At 47.5% G+C, this 21,082-nt stretch overlaps 1 long non-coding RNA gene across 1 annotated transcript in view; it reads right to left on the reverse strand.

Moving 5' to 3' along the window:
* Positions 1–21,082, reverse strand: part of LOC141411417 (uncharacterized) — a 559,189-nt gene that overhangs the window by 180,277 nt on the left and 357,830 nt on the right. Inside the window, exon 3 of the long non-coding RNA XR_012436131.1 lies at positions 17,819–19,626. This is a non-coding gene — a long non-coding RNA (uncharacterized lncRNA). The remainder of the gene's footprint in view (positions 1–17,818; positions 19,627–21,082) is intronic.

Raw genomic sequence — 21,082 nt, forward strand, 5'->3', positions numbered from 1 at the left:
CCAGGTGGGAAAGCCGAGATCCTCCACCAGTGCCACCAACAAGGAACTGCCTGAGGGTGATGAGAAGTGACGCAGGTATCTGTTTTACCAGTGAAGGTTCAGGAGCACTGACCTGGGAGCACTGGAAGCTGTGTCAGCTGGTGGGTGACCTGGAGTTGCAGGGCAGAGGGAGGCTCTTGTTTTAGACCATAGAAGGCCTCGTGTGGTTGCAGGCTGATCTTGTTCCACCTGACGTCTCCCTTTTTGAAAATGTCCATATTATATTGAAAAGGCAATAATTCTTATTTAAGATAACGTTATATAATTTCTGTAAGATCTAAGCCGTATAAACTTCTCTGGCCAAACTTTTGGAGAAGAATAAAAGCTTCCAAAATGCTTCTTGATCAAAGGAATGAACAAAAACCTCCAGTTGGAAATGCCACCCTAAAATCAGAATTGGTTCAGAATCAACACCAGCCAGAGAGGCTGGTGGAGTGGCTCAAATGGTAGAGTGTCTGCTTAGCAAGTGTGAGGCCTTGAGTTCAAACCCCAGTATCATCAAAAAAAATCAAAGCAAAACAAAAAAACACCAGCTAGGTGTAGTCTCTTAGTCTATCAGCCAGGGAATGCAGCCTGGGCCCACTGGAGCTGGGGGGAGTGCGCCGGTTCCAGGCGTTTAAGGGACGTGTGTTTCATCCTTAACTGATCACCAAGTTAACAGAGCAGAGACTTCAGCGGCCCATGTGTAACAGCACCAAACACAGACTGTGGAGTTAGCTCAGGAAGGCCACCAAGCACACAGCAGCAACAGCCAACCCCGAGGAAGGGAAACCAGATTTGCAGAGTTGGCACAGCCTGTCATGGAGTCATTATCACCACAGCTTAGTAGACACCTAAATGTGATTTTCCCATGCAATGGAATACTACGTATCACTGAAGCATAAGACAACATGGTTGAGTCTCAAGCTTTCTCTGAGAAGAGACAGAAGCCTCCCTTAAAAGGCTACTCCATTTACACAGCATTCTGGAAAAGAGCTGCCCCACAGTGGTCAGGAATGAAGGGTGAGGGAGGTTTGACTGCCAAGCAGCAGCCTGGGAACTTTAGTGGGACAGAGCTGCTCTGTGGTTTGGGTGTGGTGGGTACATGGCTCCAGACATTGGCCAAAACACCATAACTGGACACCAAAAAGGGTGAATCTTCCTGTAGGTAAGTTAAAATAATGATTTATAAAGCTAATGAAGAAGTAGTGAGAGATGAGTGATGTGACCGTCCGTGGACAGCTGTGGACGCTGGACTATTTTCTTAGGATATCTCACTTCCTAAGCTGCTAGCTCTTCGGTGGCCACAATTACTACTATCGACCTCTGCCTGCTTGGATTCCGTGTGATGACTAACCCACAGTAGGTCCTCAGGTGTGCTGAGGGGGCACTGATGTCACTTAGCAGTACTTCTTGGCCGCCATGGTTTCTGGATGGCCAGGGCTTAGGTTCTGTCCAATAGCCAAGCTCTACGTGTGAAGTTCGCCATTGTTAGATGGACACATGGCTCTCTGTTCACTCCAACTTCCTCTCCGTTGAGTTATGTCATTGTCACCATCGTTACACAGAGCTCACGAAGCTGTTTCTCACAGTTGATGCTGGGCCTTATTGAATCTGCTCTGATTTGAACGGTAGAACTTTCTACTTTTGCCTGAGTTGCAGGGTGTCTGGAAAGGAAGGTGTGTTACCTCTGTCTCACCATCACCGATTAGCACTGCCTATGGCTGCTTTCATACTGGTAGTACAGTAAGTTGTGTTTCAGAATTTTACAAATACCTTTCAGCATGGGGAGCACTTCTTGGCTTGTGTCCTGACCATCTTCATGGAGGTGCATGCTCCTCTGAACACACTCACTGCTTCCTCTCTGCACAGCGTCTTATCCCAAGGACTTCCTTGCGTGAGAGGTGGCAGGTAGAAGTGCTCCTGCTGCAGAGGCTGCACCTGCGCCCGGATGGAGGGTGCTCCCGCCTGGGTGGTAGGTGGACATCCTTTAGGAACTGGAGTCCAGGCCCGGCTCTCAGGAAACTCAAGGGAGGAATACTTTGTGTAGCTGCCAGGGTATCTAGAAAGTCAGGCTGGTTGACACACCTTCCACAGGACAGCCTCTCAGTGGGGGAGAGGAGGGTGTGGGCACCTCTCAAAAGCTCCAGATTCCTTCTGCTGCTGAGGGACGTAGGGAGGGAGTCGGGAAACTGATGGCTGAGAACCATGGCTTGGATGTTCATGAGGAATCACATCCTGGACTGCTGACATTCACAGAATGGCTTGTGACACAAAGCAGGGTCTTGCTGACCTGTGGCCCCCACAGCCCATGGAAAATGACAGCTCTGGTCTGAGCACCCAAGGTCAGGAACTGGGAGGAGTTGATGAAATGCATCCCAGTCTTTGGGAAGTCAGTGACACTCTGACCCAGTTTTCCAGGACTGACCACCCCCATGTTTGCAGAGCACAGTGAAGTTGCCCAAATGGAGAAAGATGGACCAAAGACAAAGCAGGCAGCACAGAGGATGGAAATGGAGGTGACAGTGGTGATTCTGGTCCTTCCCAGTGCCACCCTGTTGAGACTTCTCAAGGAAATTTCGCCTTTGAAGGAGCCATTAGTGTGTGTGGTACCCGAGAGAAGGGGCCGGGAGAGCATCTGGAAGATGTCTCTGGGGGGCCTCACGAGGCTGAGGAGATGCGGTGGAGTGAAATCCTTCATGCCGTCCACCTCCTCTTTGCCCAGTAGAGGTAGAGTGGATGTCCCTGTGCCATGTTCTGGGGCCCATCATATGATTGACTTTGGCCATGAGGCGACAGCAGGGGTGAGTGATGTCCCTGAGGGAAGAGGCTAGCCCCTCTGCCATTGCTCACGGGAAGGGCGAACCTCGGCTAGCACTCTGGCTCAGGGAAAGAGAGACTCAAGTTCAGACACGGACCCAACCTGCAGCGTGGAGTCCTGCCCGGCCGAAACCAGACTAGATGGGCAATTCCTCTCAGCTCAGATGCATGGGAGGAAGCTGGCAGGTGAACGCCAAGGGGCAAGCCCAAACAAGCTAGGGCCCCAGCCTTCCTCCTGGGCGACCTTACTTTTTGCCCTATGGCCAAACTCACATCCTGGAGGCATCTGCTTTAGTTAAAGTCGAATGATGGCGGATGTCAACATGTAGAAGTATTTCCACAGCAAGCACCTAGCTGGGTACTGCCACCCAGCCAAGGTGACACTTGAGACCGGCCACATAAAGAGGGTACACAATTGTTGGGACCACTGAGTTCTGCAGTGGTTTTGTTACCCAGCCTAAAGGACCAACTGCTAACCGATGCAAAAGCAGAGGCAATTACAGGTCACAGTCCTATGAGACACTAGCATGTTGGAATTTGATATTTGTTCAGTGCATTTGGGGCCTCGACATGCTCTCAGCTCACAAAGCCAGATAAAATGAGCACCACAAGATGAAGCAGAACAAAGAGTAGGGATCAGTCATTCATCAGCGGTGATGACAAACAACCCTTCATAACAATTATCTAGTTAAAACACCATTAACAATTAATGACATACATCATAGAACTTATTGAGCCCATTAAAGACTAATTTACTGGCTATAAAAATATGGCTTTAAGAATTTATGGATCATTACCTTTTCTTCTGGAATGAAATATTGCTGACTGAAACTCTTAGAAATTGTTAAAAAAAATTACTCATTAAAGTCACATGAAATTAAATGATAGGGGCTGAGCAAAAAAAGGAAGCCAGGAAGCAAAGTTGGAGAATGTTTTTTCAAGGGGAAGCACTAACTTTGTGTGCCTCTGAATGGATAGAGAGTGTATTTTCAAACAAGATTAAGATCTACAATTAAAGAATTCAAACAAAGTAATTTAAATGTGTAATAAAATCTTCTTTTGGGAAAAATGTATTAGATCATGACTGATAAAAATTCTGATCATGGTTAATCACTACTAGGCATTTTGGAACACTATTAAGGAGAGCAGAACAATGTTAAAATTAATTAACCAATTCCACTAAAGGATTTAAAAATATAGTACGATGTAGCAGCTTTAAAAGTGACTTCTTTTCCACCTTGCAACCAAAATTTGACAGTCAGAAATTCACGAAATTTCACTGCAGTCTCTAATTCATTTCTCTGTAATGAGATTAATTTCATAGTGAAGACAGACACCTTGTTTTCTAGGAAACCGTATGCAAATCCCGAAGTCCCTGGCACATGGGACATGCCTACCCCCACACGTGGGGCAGTCCTGAATGCACACAAGCAGCGCTCGGGGCCTGGGCTGCAGGACACCCACCCCACATTTGCTCTGAATGGCTGAGTAAAATTAACCCAAACCAGGCAGAAAAGTTTTGAGGTTAGGATACATTTTTGCATCAAGGAAACAGAATTGCAAAACATAAGGACCCTTGTTTTATCAGTGAAGAAACCAAAGCACAGAGAAAGTGAGTGACCTGCTCAAGGTCACTCTTTCACTAGCAAGAATTAAAACCATGTCCAAGTCCCCATCCAGAGTCTTCAGAAGCACTGTTTCAGATGGCCGTTGACAGGAGACACCTCTTCTGCTGTGTAGAGACCTGCGTGTGTGCACGAGCCCCATGGTACCTATTCTAGCTGCTTTCATGTGAGCAGACATCTTTTAGATTTCCCAAACCAGAAAGTACATGTCCTTCTCCTGGAGGCCTTTGGGGTGCCATGCGCTCACTGTGCCAGGTGCTTCTCAGATAGCTACCTATAAGTGAGGCGTTCCCACTGTGACTGTAGTGTCCACAGACATGGAGGAGGTCCCTCCTGCCCTCCAGCATGACAAGGTCCTCTCAAAGCCTCCACCAGGGCCTCTGCAAGTGTCAGTCCTGTCCCCTGCACCTGAGATCATCTTCAGGTGAATGACTGCCCCTGCTCCCTGGAGGTGGAGGCAGCCAGAGTTTCGGGGAGGCCTCCCCTAGGCTCATGGCTCTTTCCTAAGATGTAAAACTGCGCTCTTGTCTGCTCCCCGCAGCCCAGGAGGACATGTGCGGCCAGCCGGCCACAGCACAGAAGGCCACAGATTGTCACTTGCCACTCTGCCTCCTTACCAAATGGCCAGAAATCACTGAATATTTTCAAATGTGAGGCACTAAATGAAAACAATTGCTCAAGGCGCCTCTGACGGTGCGGGGCCTGCTCGCCCCCATCCTTCCCTCTTGTGTCTCCCAGCACACACAGCGTGCGGAGGGTGGTGAACCATCCATAATTCTTAACGACGCTGAACCAACCGCACAACAAAGAAGCGAATTTACTTCTAAAGCCGGCGCCATTTATTTTCACTTGGCTTTAATTTTTCTAAAGCTAATTATAATTATTAATATATCTCCTTGCCTTGGGGTTTATATCCTAATTGCTGAACTAAATAGGTGCCAAATAATAAAAACAACCCAGTAAATAAAAGACGGATAAATTCACGGTTGTTCTGAGAAGAATTATCCATGCACGTATGTTATAAATTACAATTTGCACACAAACTAATTCATACCCAGAGGACTACTAGCTGTGCTTTCTGTAAAACAGAGATCCTCTTCTATATCTAAACCACCTCATGGAGTAACAGCCGTCATATTCCTGGGTCAAGTTCATATTTGAGGCCTGCTTATCATGAGTGATGACTTAGGGACCAGTGCTGGAAAAGGTGTAACAGAAACACTTGTCCACGTCTGAAGGACCACGTAGTGGACACAGCTAGAGGTAGGCAAAGGTCTGTCCCAGTTGACCACAGACGAGCTCATGCCAACTTAATTGGCATAGCACAAGGACTTGGATATGGGATCCCAATGGCAGATCTGGACATTGGGATGGCACAACAGACTTTGCACCCTCCCCCTTTTCAACCACTGCATTTCAATAACATGCAACAAATGATATACTTGAAAAAGGAAATTGTCCAACTTTAAAAACAGAAACGTGGAGTGAAAGTCACTAAGGAAGTCACCGTCTGGCTACCACACTAGCAGATGGCACTCTCCCGGGACCATGTTCACGAAGAAGCAGAGTCAAGTCTGCCGGCCCCATCATGATGCCTGGGCAGCTGCTGGGCAGGAGGCAGGCAGCCGCCTGCTCATCGATAGCCAGCGCCTCACCTGAGCTCTAGCCTCTAGCTGCGCTCTCGGGGGACTCGGATCCATGCCCGTGGACCTCTGCAGTTCTTTTCTGTCACTCAGAATCACCCTCCTTGTCTCCACAAAGGCCCTCTCTGCATTCCCCTCCCCATCGGGATTGTTCAGGGCTCCCCCTGTGCCCCAAGAAGTCAACCCCGAAGACTGTGAGCCCCTATGAGCAATCTGAACTGCTCTGGGCTTTTTGTGCCCACTTGCCCACAGAAAAACAGAGGATATTTTTCATCCTCTGATCTCACACACTGAGCTGACTTAGTATCTCAGAAGTCCTGAATCTGCCTTCCTTCTCCAAATCCCTGTTCCACAGTGAATTTTAAAGGACTGAAACAGAGGTTTCACACATAAAGAAGACACCGAAAGAAGAAAATAGTGAGCAAAACACGAGAGGTCAATGTGGCACACACGACATATCACAAGTGGGAGCAAATAACCCTTATCTAAAGAACTTTTCCTCTTTCTTAGCCCTGGCCCATTGTCCCCAATCCTGGCAGAGTTTAATCACCTTTGATGCTTTTGCCCAGAAAGATATTTACAGGCATTCGTCTCTGTCATTAGTCTTTGAACAATTAGTCATTGTACAATTAACGCACATCAGCTATCTCGTTCTTTAAATCTCTACCCACAAACCATAAATCAAGCAGCCGCACGGACCCTTTAATCATTCCCTTTCCTTTTCTCTGCCACTCCCCCAGGCCCTGCATCTTTCAGTATCTGAGGCTTTTCTTGGGGATTTACAAAGACCCGGAGCAGAAGCCACCCAGGTTTCTGGGCTCCTAGGAAGACCACTGCAGGGGGGTGGGAAATGGTTCATCGTGATCTCTTGCCTGGGCCCAGGAACCCCAAGTTTCTCTCCTCAGTCACATATGGTTCCTCCTGGGAGAGCCCTGACAAGTAAAAACATACGACGCTCATGCTCTCTTTGGGACAGGCTTACGTGGAAAAAGTAGTCATCGCTTATCTGAAGTTGAGACTTCATTGGCCATCCTGTGTTTTGTCAGGCAGGGTCAGATCCCCAGCCTCTGCTGCGCCATCTACATGTGGTCTTGCTCTCTGAGGCAGCTGTGTACACTCTCTCCTGCCCAGCGAGACTTCCTGAAGCCACTTTTGAGGGATTGGTATCGCTCTCCCAAGAGGTCTCCCGCAATCAGCCTCTCACTATGGTTTTCTCATTTCAGAGGTTCGACAAGCATCTCTCCCTTACCACCATCTGCTTCTCAAAGGTGCTAGTGCTGGTGACATTCTGGGCACCTGGGGTACGAGCAGGAGAGTTCAGTGCAGTTGAGAAACAGCTCCTGCCTTAGCACTGAGGCTACCCAGGATGGGCCTCCTGCATTCGTGGACTTCACCTGGAATTGCACTTGGCCGGCCCTGTCCCGAGGGCATGCTCTTTCCTTCTGGATCGAGTCTGCTGTGTCTGCAACTTTGCTCTGCTACCATGTGTACAGCCCACGTTCAAAAGCAGGCAGGGCTCTGCTCCCACAACAGGGTATCACCCTGGTGTCTCTGTAGTTGTTGCTTCTAAAATCCAGGTCTGTTCCTCCGTGTTCAATTCCTGTTTTTTGATATCCTTGCATACCATGACTTTCCCCTAAATGAAGACTAAAACGAAAACCTGGCTTTGTAATGAGTAAAGTACAAGGAAAAGGGGTCCAAGAGGTGGGGAGGGGACCCAGTTTCTGGCGTGCCTGATGTCCAGGATACCAAGGGCAGGGCCAGGCAGTCAGGCATCCACTTGGGTACAAAATGGAATGGGTGACGAAAGCTCAAGAATGTTTTCATGCAGTATTTAAATAAGTCCCAGCAAAGGTGAAAATCCATGAGAAACAAAGTTTCGACGTTTGCAGTAAAGACAGGATCGGTATTACAATTTTTTTCTTTTCCCTCAAGTTTCTGTGTGGCTCAGGAAAGCCCTAATTGAAAGTCTCTGTGGCCACCCCAAAAGGCCTGTGGCAGTCAAGAAGCCTCCAGCGAGAGAGGGTGGGGCCCAGGACACTCAGGGTCGAGTTCTCACAGGACCCATGGGTGAAGACACCTTGCATAGCACCCGCATGACTTCGTTCCCCCCGCCCAGAGACTTGCTCTCATTCATTTACCCTAAGGCAACCCAGTCCCACAGAGGCCCAGTGACAGCACACCTCAGGGACTTGCCATGAGTATGGTGCCCATTTTAAGGACTATGAGATATTCCTGTCCACTCTCTCCAGGGCACAGACCATGCAAAATTAATTCATCTTAAACAGTCATGTCATCAGTCCATTTTCCTGGAAGCTAGGGCTCTGCACAATGGAAGGTGGATGGCAGGCACTCCCTCACACTCCCTGCATTTTCTCCTTGGCTCGAGGAGTTACCTCAAGTCCCTCGTGTGACTTGTTCGCTCTCCAGCGTCCAAATCTGTGCAGACTCGTCTCTTTGTTACAGGGAGGCAGTCCACTAGAATCGGCTTCCTTCCCATTAGAAGGGAGGATAACCCCTCCTTCTATGATTGGATTTGGCAGTTACTGTCATCCTGAAAAGATTTTACTTTAGGATACTTTAATGAGTTGACTGGACTGGGAGCCATCTTGATTCCCTTCAAGGGCTGGGAAGGACCTTCGTTTTTCTGTCTGCACTAAACACCTGGAACCTGAATGTACCAACAGACAATGGCTAGATCACACAGACCCACCATCTGAACCAACCTGTGTGGGAAACCAGCTCATTCCCTGCCCAGGAAGCCAGTCTGCTATCATAGGTCACACCTGGAGGAAGTCAGACAACTGTCAGCAGTAACCATACAGGGACTCAAACAATGACCTCTGTAACTGTCCACCCCATGTGGCCAGGACTCAATGAACTTTGGTAACTTCCATAACTGCTGTTCCTACTCCCAACTCAGAGCCAATCAAGGACAGCTACACTGTGCCCACCACAGAGGATGCCCCATTGCTAGTCAGCCACCTCCAGTGCCCACAGGCCAGCAGCCTGCAGTGGCTAGCACATACCTGGGACCTTCTCTTTTCTGCTATGAGCCCCCCTTGTCCTCTACCTTGCTTTTAAGGCTCTGTCAAACATCAGCAGAGATGGCAGACTTTCTTACTAAACTTGGAATAAATAACCTTTTTTTCTCATCTTATGGGCCTTCATTTATGTCCACAGTATAACCAATCGGACATGGCCTGGGCCTGGGAAGGCAGCTGGGTCTGGGGTTGATATCAGCTCTGCTTCACCCTCCATGTAAAAACTGCAGGTTCACAGCTTCCAGTGGGAGACTGCCTCTGTCACAGTCCTGGACACGAGAGGGGCTGGCTCACCTGCACCACAGCTAAGGACATGTTGATTCCCCATTTGAAATTAAAGTAATTGCTTCATTAATTTCACCGACGTTCCCCAGTTTCTTTCTTGAGACAGTTGAGGAATTTAGAGAGTCAGAGGACAACAGAGACAACCCCAGCCTCATGAATTTGACCAACGCAAGGCTTTCCTGTGACCGTGACACTGCAGGCTCACAACCAGCACGAATACAATCTTGACATTTCAGACTCCCTGGGAAGATAGCAGTTACGCATGCATATGCAAATCTGCAAACATCTGGATATCTTTTATACTAGTAGAACTCCTTAAGTGTTCAGCCCTCATGTCAACTTTAATGACTGTATTACTCTATACGCATAGTAATGAAGCCCACAACCATGGAATAACTCTGCTCCACTCACAAGAATTCCAATTCAGAGCTGAGCAGAACTCTAGAGACCTAACCCAACCCACTCACTTCACACACAAAAGCTGGAGCTCCCACGAAACCAAGCTGCTTGGTGGCAGAGCTGCAATCAAACCCCTCCAAAAACCTTCCTGTGCCATAATGGCTTCAGCATTTGGCATTTCTCACCTGCCTATTTGCTTCTAATCCCCACTGTAATATTATTGGCAACTACGAATCCAAGCCTGTTGAGGAACTTTGTTCTGTTGACTTTATGCATTCCACATGGGTTCTCTCTAGTGCTCTGACACTCAGTGCAGGGTCCAGCAGAATCCACGTGACTTGGAGACAGTTAAGACAGGGGGTCTCGGGAATCATTGCTGATCTACAACCCATTGAGTGCATGTTGACATGGTGCCTGGGAACCTCACACTGGAAACTGATGTTTGAGAGGAGCTCAACTGAACAATCTCATTTTTTCCTTTCCTATTGGATGCTGGGAATTTTATCTGGTTGTCCACTAATTGATTGAAAATCAGAGACATCTTTGCAATGGATGGAAATTGCCAGGTAAAGAGGCAACACACATTTCCACCCACAGAACAAGACTTGCCAGGCACACACCACTCCTCACGGAGTAGCTTGTACCTGGTGGGTTTCAGCAGCCCACAGTGACTTCGTCTTTGTCTTTGGCAGGCCTCCAGATGTCATCCTTGTGGACAATTCAAAACATGCACAGATGTGTAAAGTGAGGTAGAAAGCCCCTCACCCTGTACATCCCTGCTGGTGGACACAGTGGCCAATAAGCCAGTGCATTTCGAACAAACTTCAGACACCTGCTGTGAGTTGTTCCCCTCCTTCGAGAAGCCCTAAGAGATGGCCTGGTGGCTCAGTCTGCAGGCAGCGAGGGAGCAAGAGCCAGTGAGCAGGATCCATTTCTTCAGTGAGCATTGCAGCAGGGGTCTGTGTGTGTGGGGGAGAGTCTTCTGGTTTCCCTGCACCATCAGGCAGCAGGATGCCCAAGAGAGCTGGGAGGGGTCTCCATGGTCTCTGGTGGCCTCTGATGGAAAGCACCTAAGGCCTCTGTAGCCATGACATGGCTGCAGAAAAGCACATGGCTACCTTCAGAGGCTGAACTTCTGTTCTTGGTGGGGCTCAGTCACAGCAGCTGCACATCGCTTTAATAGGAGCAATTAAGCATCATTCCAGTCCTGGACAGCCCTGAGAATCTATGTGTCCACAAACACTGGGTACACCACACAAATGGCAATAAGCTGTATTGCTTATTTCCTTTTCTGAGATTTTCCTTCCCAACTTAAACACCTGCCTTAGCAAGTGACTCTTATCTGTGTGTTTCCTTGAACAGGTATCCATGACATGTACGTGAGAACAGTTCTAACAACTAACAAAATGATGAAATGGTAAAGAGCTCTCACCCCTGCTAGGAGGGGTGTGTGGGTTCCCCTGCATACACACACACACACACACACACACACACACACACACACGTGGACTTTCCCCCAAGAAGCTGATGCCTCCCAGCAGGACAGAGCACTTTGCACAGTGCCACTGTTCCTTAACAGTGTTTGGCCTTAGGTAGGTGTTTGAAGTTTTGTCACTCCTCTGCAGGACCAGTGCCACCTTGGCAAGGTGTCGTGAGAATAAAAAAGAAATAATGTATATCAAAAGTCCAGTCCAAGCTCAGAGCAAATATATGTGCTCACAAGTGCTATTTATGCTGACTGTTGAAGAACTGTGAAACTCTTATCTGAGCAACGTATCTGTTCTGTCCTGCTTGCACTCCTACTTCATCTCCATCTTGCATGGCATTCAAAGCTCCTCTGCACTCCTGCTTGGCTCCTCTTGCTGTGATGGCCCCAGGGAGCCTCTGTGGTCCCAGCAACCTTTGGAACCACTGCCTGGTGCCCCTGGCTCTGTAGCTGTTGAGAGCTCCTGTTTCCTGGCTTACGGTGCCTCCATACCAGCAAAGGCCTGAACACAGGGGCACAGAACAGGGCTTGGTTCTGCAGACCTGGTCACCCAGGGTGTGGCCCTTATCTGGCTGCCCAGGGCTCTCTAACCCTGCTGGAGTATAGCACGTGGTTTTATGCTGCTTCCTGTATGCTCTTGTCGGGAGGGCTGAGCTGCTCCATGAGAATGTGTCAGTGAGAATTTGAAGCCCTGCAAGTGGTTCACCAGTTGTAGTGCAGATGGTACCCAGAAAATATCTGCATGCTAAGGACAGATACAGTTCTTCCCATTTTTTCCAGATATTTTTGATCATTGCTCAGTTGAACCCTTGGATGCCAAGCCTGCAGATATGGAGGGTCAACAGTATTAAGAAAACAAAACAAAGCAAAATCTTCATGTGACATCTATAGAGATATTTTGCTGTACAAAAGGGATAAATCTAATATATCAGAGAGAAGACTGGCGTAGTTTTGAAAAAGATTAGCTGCAGGATGGAGAAACATTTTCGTACACCTGCTTTATGCTCCGTGTGAAATATGAGGACAATGTGAGGTCTATGGTCCTGAGCTAAAAGATGTGGTGATTAAACAGCCAGCCAGATGAAACAGTAGTGGAATGGTTACAGGAAGAAGCTAATAAAAGAAAAACTGTCAAAGCAAAACTTCAAACAGAGTTGGAACCGAAAGGGCAGAGCTGAATTTGCAGAAAATTGGATCAGTGCTGTGGAGGGAGAAAGGAAAGTGATGGTTAGGGTGTGGGAATTATAAGAAGGTGAAAGTCAGAAGGTGTAACCGGCATGTCTGAAGAACAGACAGAATAAGAGAGAGGCAGAGTCAATGCTACTGAACTGAAGACCTGAGTCTACAGTTTGAAGTGGGCTACGCCACATACAAGATAAAACAAGTAACAACGGCAGACATAACACTAGTTACATCCTAATTAAATATTTGATTAAAAATGTTTGTGAGCAACCAAATGGAGGCTTATATCATAGGAAGAATCTTCAGGGTGGTTTTGATGTGAGGATTTAACAAAGAACAGGATACTGGGATGAAAAGTTGGAGGCCAAGAATTTGTGGTCTGGCTGAGTTCATTTTTATGGGTAAAGGCAACAAAGATGTTCTTACATAGAAAGAATCTCGGAAATGTACCACCACGTATAATTCCTGGAAAAGTCACTCAAATACAGAGATTAGCTAACTAAAAGAAGAATCTAAGTAGTGAGTGAAGAACGAGGATGCCGAGTCCACAAGGAATGGTGGGAAATAGTGAATCCTTTTATGCCTGGGATTAAATACAGCAACTCATGCAACTGTACCTCTCCTGAAGCTAATTCATAAATTAAATGCAATACTAATCATATTTTCAATTACATTTTTTGAGAAAAACAAGATGCTTCTTGATTAAAAGATGTTTTTAGGAAACCAGGAATAGAAATATTTCTTCAAATAAAGACTGACCACATCAAACCAATAGTAACCGCATCGTTAGTGCTGAAAATACTGAAGAATTCCTGGAAAAGCCCAAGGAAAGCCTGGGGAACCTCTTCTTCTCAGTGGTCCTTAAAGAAGAATCTGATGCCACCCTGTTTGAATAAAATACCTACTGAGAAACCTAGAAAAACCAACCAGCACATCCATTGTGAAGTGGGTACAATATGTATACTTAGCTCATAGAAAGAATGCAAATAGCTTCTTTTTTACTGTCACGAAGAATACATGACAAAAGTTGTTATCTCTACCATTTGTAAGTGTACAATGTCATGCAAATACCTGTAATTTATGAAAAGAATCCCAGCCTCATTATAATAAAAGAAAAGCAAATTAAAACAGCTTTTCACCTTGCTGGTAGGCACATGGGAGTGCTGGTGAGAGCTGGCTTGAGTCTCCCATAGCCTTCACTGAGGTCCACGGAAACCTGACCTGCACAGACCATCTTCCCTTGCACCTGGCCACTGCACTTCTAGGGATTTATTCAGGTATGAAAACTGAGGTTCCTTTTCACAGAAGTGTCGCAGTGGTGAAGGACTGGAAGAAAGTGAACATCATCAGAGGTTGCTGGTTTGTCACACTACCGTTAGTGGTTGCTCGAGTCACTCATGAGATGTAGCAAGTGGGAAGGGGTCACTCTGCACTGGGAATCCACAAACGGGACTTCTGATACCTGCAGAAGGATGGGCAACAGATCGACCTACTAGAATGACATGAAAGAGCAGACAGGAAGTGACCGTCATCACACCTGGGCTGGAGCACAGAAAGGAGGGAAGACAAGAGAGTGGTCTGGTGAGAAACACACAGGTAGTCTCCGGTCCTGTGTGGTGCCCGCAGTAGCACACAGCCTATGGGGTCGTGGCCACTAGGCTGCCTATGTCCTGGCTCCACTGCACTCGCCTTCACTGGATTTTGTGAGAAGGAAAGGATGGGACAGCAGGGAGGCTGCAGAACCTCCTGCTGTGCAGGTAGGGTTTGGAAAAGCAACCTCCACCACAGGTGCAGCAAAGCCACCGACCCTGCCACTCCAGCTGGAAGTGAAGCCAGAGTGCAGACTCTGAGATCTGAACAAGCACTATCCCTACTGCCCAGAGAGTGGATGGCAGAGAAGCTCTCACCCACACAGGCCACAGGTACCCAGTAGCACAGCCGTCAGCCTTGGGAAAGCAAAAGTGCTGCGAAGGGTGGAAATGGAAGACTCAGGATGGGCAAGGAAGCAGGTGTTGACAAAAGTTCCCTGGCCAAGTGCTCTGCTCTCTAGCACTGCTGGGGCACAGAAGTTGGGGTTGCAGTAAAGGAAACCATAGCAACAACACACCTCAAACTCAGCTCACTCCTGACTGGATCTCCATCAACAGCCATGCAGGAGGAGGTCTGTGTCCTTTCTAGGCATATTTATCACTAATTCAGTGTTATCGCCCCATGGCCTCATCACCCAGCCAAAGTCTGTAAGACATGGAAGGAAGAGAGAAAGAAGGAAGGAAAAGAGAAGGCAGGCATGCAGGGTCAGTGTTAGGGAACCAGGCCATCCGTAGAACAAGACTCAGGAACAGCCCAACTCAGAAACACCGGACACAGAGCATTTGACAAACTGTGATTAATACTTCAAAGGTGAAAGTGGAAAAGGTGAACGCCATTCATGAACAGATGGGACTTTCAGAAGAGAGATGAAAACTTCAAAAGAGAAGCAACTGGGAAAAAGAGGAAGAACAGAGCTGGAGACAATGAAGTTATCACACACAGAAAATAAAGTCAGCTGATTACGTCTAAATAAAAGATATAAACATCTGAGTACAAAGACAGGAGCCACAAAGACTAGATCCCAACCATGCAGAACTCCTGAAGAGAATATAACAATTAAAACACAACCTCGTTTGACAGGTTGGAAAGCAGATAAACTCAGTGGAAGGAGGAGTTAGTGAGTAAGAAGACACAATCTCTTCTGAAGAAATAATTCGGAATGCAGCAGAGAGAAGTGTGCTAGACACCACAGAGGACCCAAACACCAGAGAGATGCCATCCTGTCGTGACAGATGTCAGTCTAGAACCTCAGAAGGAAGTGGAGGGGAAGGCAGGGCCAGAGAAATGTCCTCTGGAGACGTAACAGCCGGGTTTTTCCAGAACTGATGGGAGATTCAACTGCACAGACTGAAGAAGGACCACAATTCACTAGCATAGTAATTAAAAAGAAACCTGCATCTGAATACGTCAGGGCAGAACAACAAAACAAGGACAGGTTTTGACAGCGTTAGGGAGAAAGGAAAACCCGCTTTGAAGGCGTGGCCAGCAGCAAGGGTGCAAGGCAGAAAACAAGGATTTAGTCTCAAGGTGCCGACGGAAAATAACCGTCCCCTGAGGGTGCTGCACTGGCAAAGTCACCTTCCAAGTGTGGAGGGAAAACAAAGACATGTGCAGACACCATGGCCAGAGCGTTTGATGTCGAAGAAGGAAGGAAGGAAGGAGACCCCAGCAAGATGGTCTGCAAGAAGACACACACGGTGTGAAACGTGGTCAGAGTGTGGGAAACCCAATAAACACGGCTGCATAGAGCTGTAGTCATCACATCTACTGAACCTATGAAGAAAGAACTCGCGGCGGGTTCACATTAAGGACAGCAGAAGTGTATGAGCCATGGAGGGCCTGGAGGTCAGGCTCCAGGTTCCAAAGGCACCCACAGAGCTTTTAGGCCACTTTGACACCTCCAGACTGCTAAGTTCTTTATTCCTGTGCTAATGTCTTTGACTCCGGAGAAAAGCATAGAAACAGCTATACCTACAAAACGAGCGGAGGGAAATCAGAAAAAAAATCCAAGGGACATAAAGCAGAAATGTATGCTCTGTACCACACCTCAACCCAGCACATTCCAGCTCATGGTTCCGTGGGTCCAGGTTCTGGGATTGTGGTGTACCCCAGGACTGCAACCTCGCTGGGGCTCAGGGTCCTTTCCCAAGCTCCCCACTTGCTGGAAGAATTGATGCTTTGAGGTTCTAGACTGAAGAAGCACCAGTTTTTGTTCCTGCTGTTGGGTGGGATTGATTTCAGCTCCTAGAAGCTGCCTCAGGCCAGCCGTTGGCCTGTGACACAGCTCACACTCCAAGACTTCCCAGCACTGAGTCTCTGCAAGAGCAGCCTTAGAATCATCCTCACCTGTCCCATCCATCCTACCCACACGACAGGGGGGCTTACACGGCCATAGTCAGCATGGGGACAAAGTCTTAAAGGTACTTTGGAATTCTGCCTTCCACAAGGTGGATCAAATAAACAGTGTAAAGTAAGAGGCTGAGCACAAATTCAATTAGACAAAATATGACACTTAATTACAAGATGAGGAAAAGTTTACTCTTTTTCTGCTTAGTTTTTCTTATTCATTATCTCATAGCTGTCAAGCATGTCCACATCTGCGTTGGTCATTGTGCGTTTTCCTTACTGACTTCCAGTTTCAAAACAAAATTCCAACAGACTTATGCATCATGCCTTACAAAGCTTATTCCCCTTTCACCTTTTACCATTTGCCTATTCTAAGTGCCAGCATGTGTAATTTTTAGCTTTTTCCCCTTAGGAAAAAAGCGTAATCAGCGGGTCAAAGGTTATGATATTCAGGTGACCCTTGGAACACAGCAAGTTTCCCTTCTGAGAATATTTGTGTTCTCACTGTGTTGGACAGTGCCAGGGATACTGCAGCCTAGCATGTGTGGATATTGGCACTTTTACTCAAAATTAATTGTTTTACACTTTTAAACAATGTTTTATCAACTGAACTGTAGGACTAGAAAGACAGTAGCCAGGTCCTCAGATATGGGAGGTTTTACTTCTCACCCTTAACTTTGGAGAAATTGTCCCCAGCAAGGGCTCCCTCCCTCAGCCCAGCTTGTTCTCCTGACTGCACTGGGGGCCTTGCACCCTGACCCCCACCTTAACCCATCAGCTGGAGTCCAGGTATGCATGCAACCAGGATAACCAGCTGTAGGAGGGAGCTGCAGAGCTGCCCAGGGACCACCACCCACCTGCAGCATTTATCTTCTGGGTAACATGCCACTCTTTCCCTGTCCCTTCACAAGGCCCATTTCCATCTCATCCAGGGCCCATCGTGTGGATTTCAAACCCTCTCATCCAGGCCATTTTTCTTTCCCAGGTCATAGAATACCCGAGCTCACTACAGCTGTTCACTCTCTATGAGAAATCTCCAAACTCACTGGATTCAATTCACAACTTTTTTTAGTGACCCAATCTTTCCTAGCACTGGTGGGTCCTCCACTTGCACTCCTTCTCCATGAAACCAAAACACGAGCTTGCATTCCACCTCTATGGATCAGACTGCAGGACACTGAGCAGGCCTTCCCTGAAATCTAGGTCTCTGCACTGGGAGGAACAGAACCCATGACAACATTCACATTCCGTGAATCCTGGAGGCGACATCTTGAACCATGCACACAGCATCCCTGTCCTTACAGAAGTCAACACTTCTTAGAGCCTTCCGATGCTACCACATCCAAACGGACCCAGAAGAACGCATGGTGTCACCCTTACCTGCTGCAGGACTCCTGGTTCCGGGGCTCCGGTGGTTAATCTTCCATCCCCTGCTGTGAGTTCTCAAAAACACTTCCTCTCTTCCTCTCTGACCACTGCAATTTGTAATCCAAATTGGCCTGCATGGATGTGCTGACCTGGGTCATTGAGCTTGGGCTGATGGGCTGAGAAGGAAGTCCATATGGCCCCATTTAAAAAAAAAAAATCTCTATTTCTTCTGATTTTAGCAGGATAAAAAAGGCATCCTTGAGGTTCTGTTGCCAGGTGACCAATCCATGGACCCTGGCCTCCTCCCCTCCGACTTCAATCTGAAGGATTAGTCTAGGGTATTGGTGGGGTGGGGGGATGACTTAGAAAATATGGTAAAGAGCCCTTCCCCCAGGATTCTGAGTACATGAGGAATGGGTGGGAGGAAGAAGATTCAGCGTGAGTCCAGCTCTCTGTGCTTCCCGCTGCGGGCTGATGCTCGTAGGTCAGCACCTGGCACAGTTCAACCCCCTCCTCACCCACTTCAGGTCCATTCTGTACAGCCACAGAGTGACAGCAACGTATCCCAGTTGTTGGTCTGTTTTGTGCAAATCAGTCCTGGATACCTGTAACACGGTGAGCTCCAGCTCAATGTTTCTAAGTTTTCCTTCCCAGCTGCTCTTCATGAACTGTTCATGTCCCCAAATGTCAAGTGTGTGTGCAGGAAATTGTCCCAAGCCTGCTGGCCTTCCTGGAGGGCCACATTTCAGAGAGGGTCTCACCGAGGGCCTCGCAAGTCCTCATGCTTGCCTCAGAACTCCTCACTCTACTTGGCTTCTGGAGTGTTCTTCCTGTGACTCCCATGCCAGCCATGGGTGTCCATCTGTAGGCACCTGGATTCACGTGGGTGGAAAAATGCATCCACGAAACTACGCACGAGCACATCATATATTGCTCTGAAGAAATCGGGAGTTTGCACCGAGGTTAGACCTGGCATATTGTCGTGAAAGAGACCAGACTCATTCAGCAAAGTAGACAGACCGACACTGCAGGCTGACTCCCTCTCTCCTTCCAAACGTGCCATCGTGTAGACCGTCTCACTTTTCCAAAGTGCCTTAGGAGGAATGCTCGAATCTGGGAAGCGCTTTGGCTTTGAGGTTCTCCGGGAGACATGGGGGGCACCTCCCGCCACCAGGTCCAGCGGCGTCCTCCACCATGGCCCTGCTCTGTCTGGTTCAGGCTTTAACTCATTGCCTGGCTGAGCCTTTGGCTTGGTTTTGCTCTTTCCCTGGCAAAAGCAGTGTCTTGATTGGTCTTGTCTCTGAATTTCTCAACAGAGTAAAGAGAGAAAAATGCTGGAAACTGAAAGGTATAAACAGCCAACCAGCCAGCCTAGCCTTGCATGTGTGGCTTCAGGCCACCTGTGTGGAGCCCTGTCAGGCCTCTGTGGCATGTGACTCAGTTGGGGAACTTGGTACAGAAGATTGAGTCTGGATTCCTCAAGAGTGTGGAGCCCACTCAGACACCCAACCTCGTAGCAGCCGTGGATAGAAGTGATGCATGCTGGGATAAATGGCTGGAAACCCACATGAAATAGATGTGCAGTGCTGAGACAGATGCCAGGACTTCAGGAGGAGAAAAAGCACCTTGCATGGGTGACTCTCGCACCTGTATCAGGTGTGCTGAGGGAGGACCAAAGGGAGATGAGGAGGAAATGCTTCAGATCTTGGTGACACACAGCACCACCCACTTCAACCTCTGCGCAGTGCTGGGTCAGCAGTGGAGGGTGACTCGGCACAAGTCCACTGTAGTCATCGGCTGTGCCGTGGTGGTGGCGGGACCTGCAGAGCAGAGAGCAAAGATGAAGTAAGAACCAGGAAGAAGAGTTTGGTGGGCAAACCTTTAAAAAGAGGTTATGCTCATAACAACATCTTCCTGCAGGGAAGAGTCGCCACCATGCAATAAGAACCTCATTTCTCCCGGGTAATGGTGCGTCAATAAATAGACAATCACCAATCATGAACAGACAGACATTGCTGACCCGCTCAGAACAGACACAGTCCTAGTGGGCTTTGAGAAAGGCTGATGCATCCCAGGCAGGGGATGGAAATCTACAGCCACAACCAGGATTTTGCTCAGGCAGCAGCACAGGAGGTCCCTCAAATTAGGAAGAGTTCAGCAACTATGAGAACATAAAAGATGGCAAAACTCTCATTGTTTTTAGGAAGATCTTGGATGCTCTCTACCAACTGCACTGGCCAGGAGTGGCTGAGAAGCAGAGTGTAACGGTCAGAGAAAAATAGCCACAGAGTGACAAAGATGATAAAATACATGGAAGAATTTACCAAAAAACTAAATGCTCCTTAGAGCATAAAGTTAGCTTGAATAAATGAAAAGTAAAGTACATTTTAACAGAATGATGCATGAAGTATAGCCATGTAGGTTCTTGTTGCAAATCTATAAATTTAATGTGACTGTGATAAAAACACCAAAAATTCCTTTTTTTTAAGAGGGGACAAAAGAATCTGATTCACATGGGTAGAATAAACATCCAAGAGTAGTTAAGAATATTATTTAAGAAGAAAAAGGAGGGAGGTGACCAGCTCTACTAGACGGTGAAACATGTCATAAAGGTACCAGGCTGGTGGCACCTGCGTGGATATACCTGTGACAGTTTTGAAAGTCTAGAAATACACCCAGATGTGTATTAGAAGTCAAAACATGATAAAGATGGCATTTTGAATAAGCGAAGGAAAGACAGACTGTTTAACAAATGATGTTGAAACAATTGGGAAGCCAGCTGACCCATCTTTCACACTTAGGTTAAAGTCTAAATAGATCAACATTTTACACCCTATAGATGAAATCGCCAAAGTAACAGAAAAAGGGACAAGATTTTTAAAATCAGTATCAAATGAAAAGTTTGGTGTAACTCATGTTAAATTGAAGTGCGCAGCCTAAAGCCATCCCCCATGCACATGCTAAGTTTGGCCTTGTGAACCCTAATCTAACTTGGTATGTAAACAGACCACAACCTACTCCCCTAACCGGAAGCTAAGTCTCAGCCAATCAGAAGCAGCCAACAGATCAAAGCGTGTTCAGATAAGACAGAGTCAAGCAAGCTCTGGCCAATCAGACTGTCTGCTCCTCACCCTATTTGCATACCTCACTTCCTATTTCTCTGCCTATAAATATAACCTGCAGGCAGTGGGGGCAGGGCAGTCAGACCCATTAAGACTGCTGATAATGCTAGGGTGGCAAATAAAGCCTGTGAGGAAACGCAGACCTAGATTTGTC

Source organism: Castor canadensis, chromosome 10, assembly GCF_047511655.1.
Source record: "Castor canadensis chromosome 10, mCasCan1.hap1v2, whole genome shotgun sequence".
Lineage (NCBI taxonomy): Eukaryota > Metazoa > Chordata > Mammalia > Rodentia > Castoridae > Castor > Castor canadensis.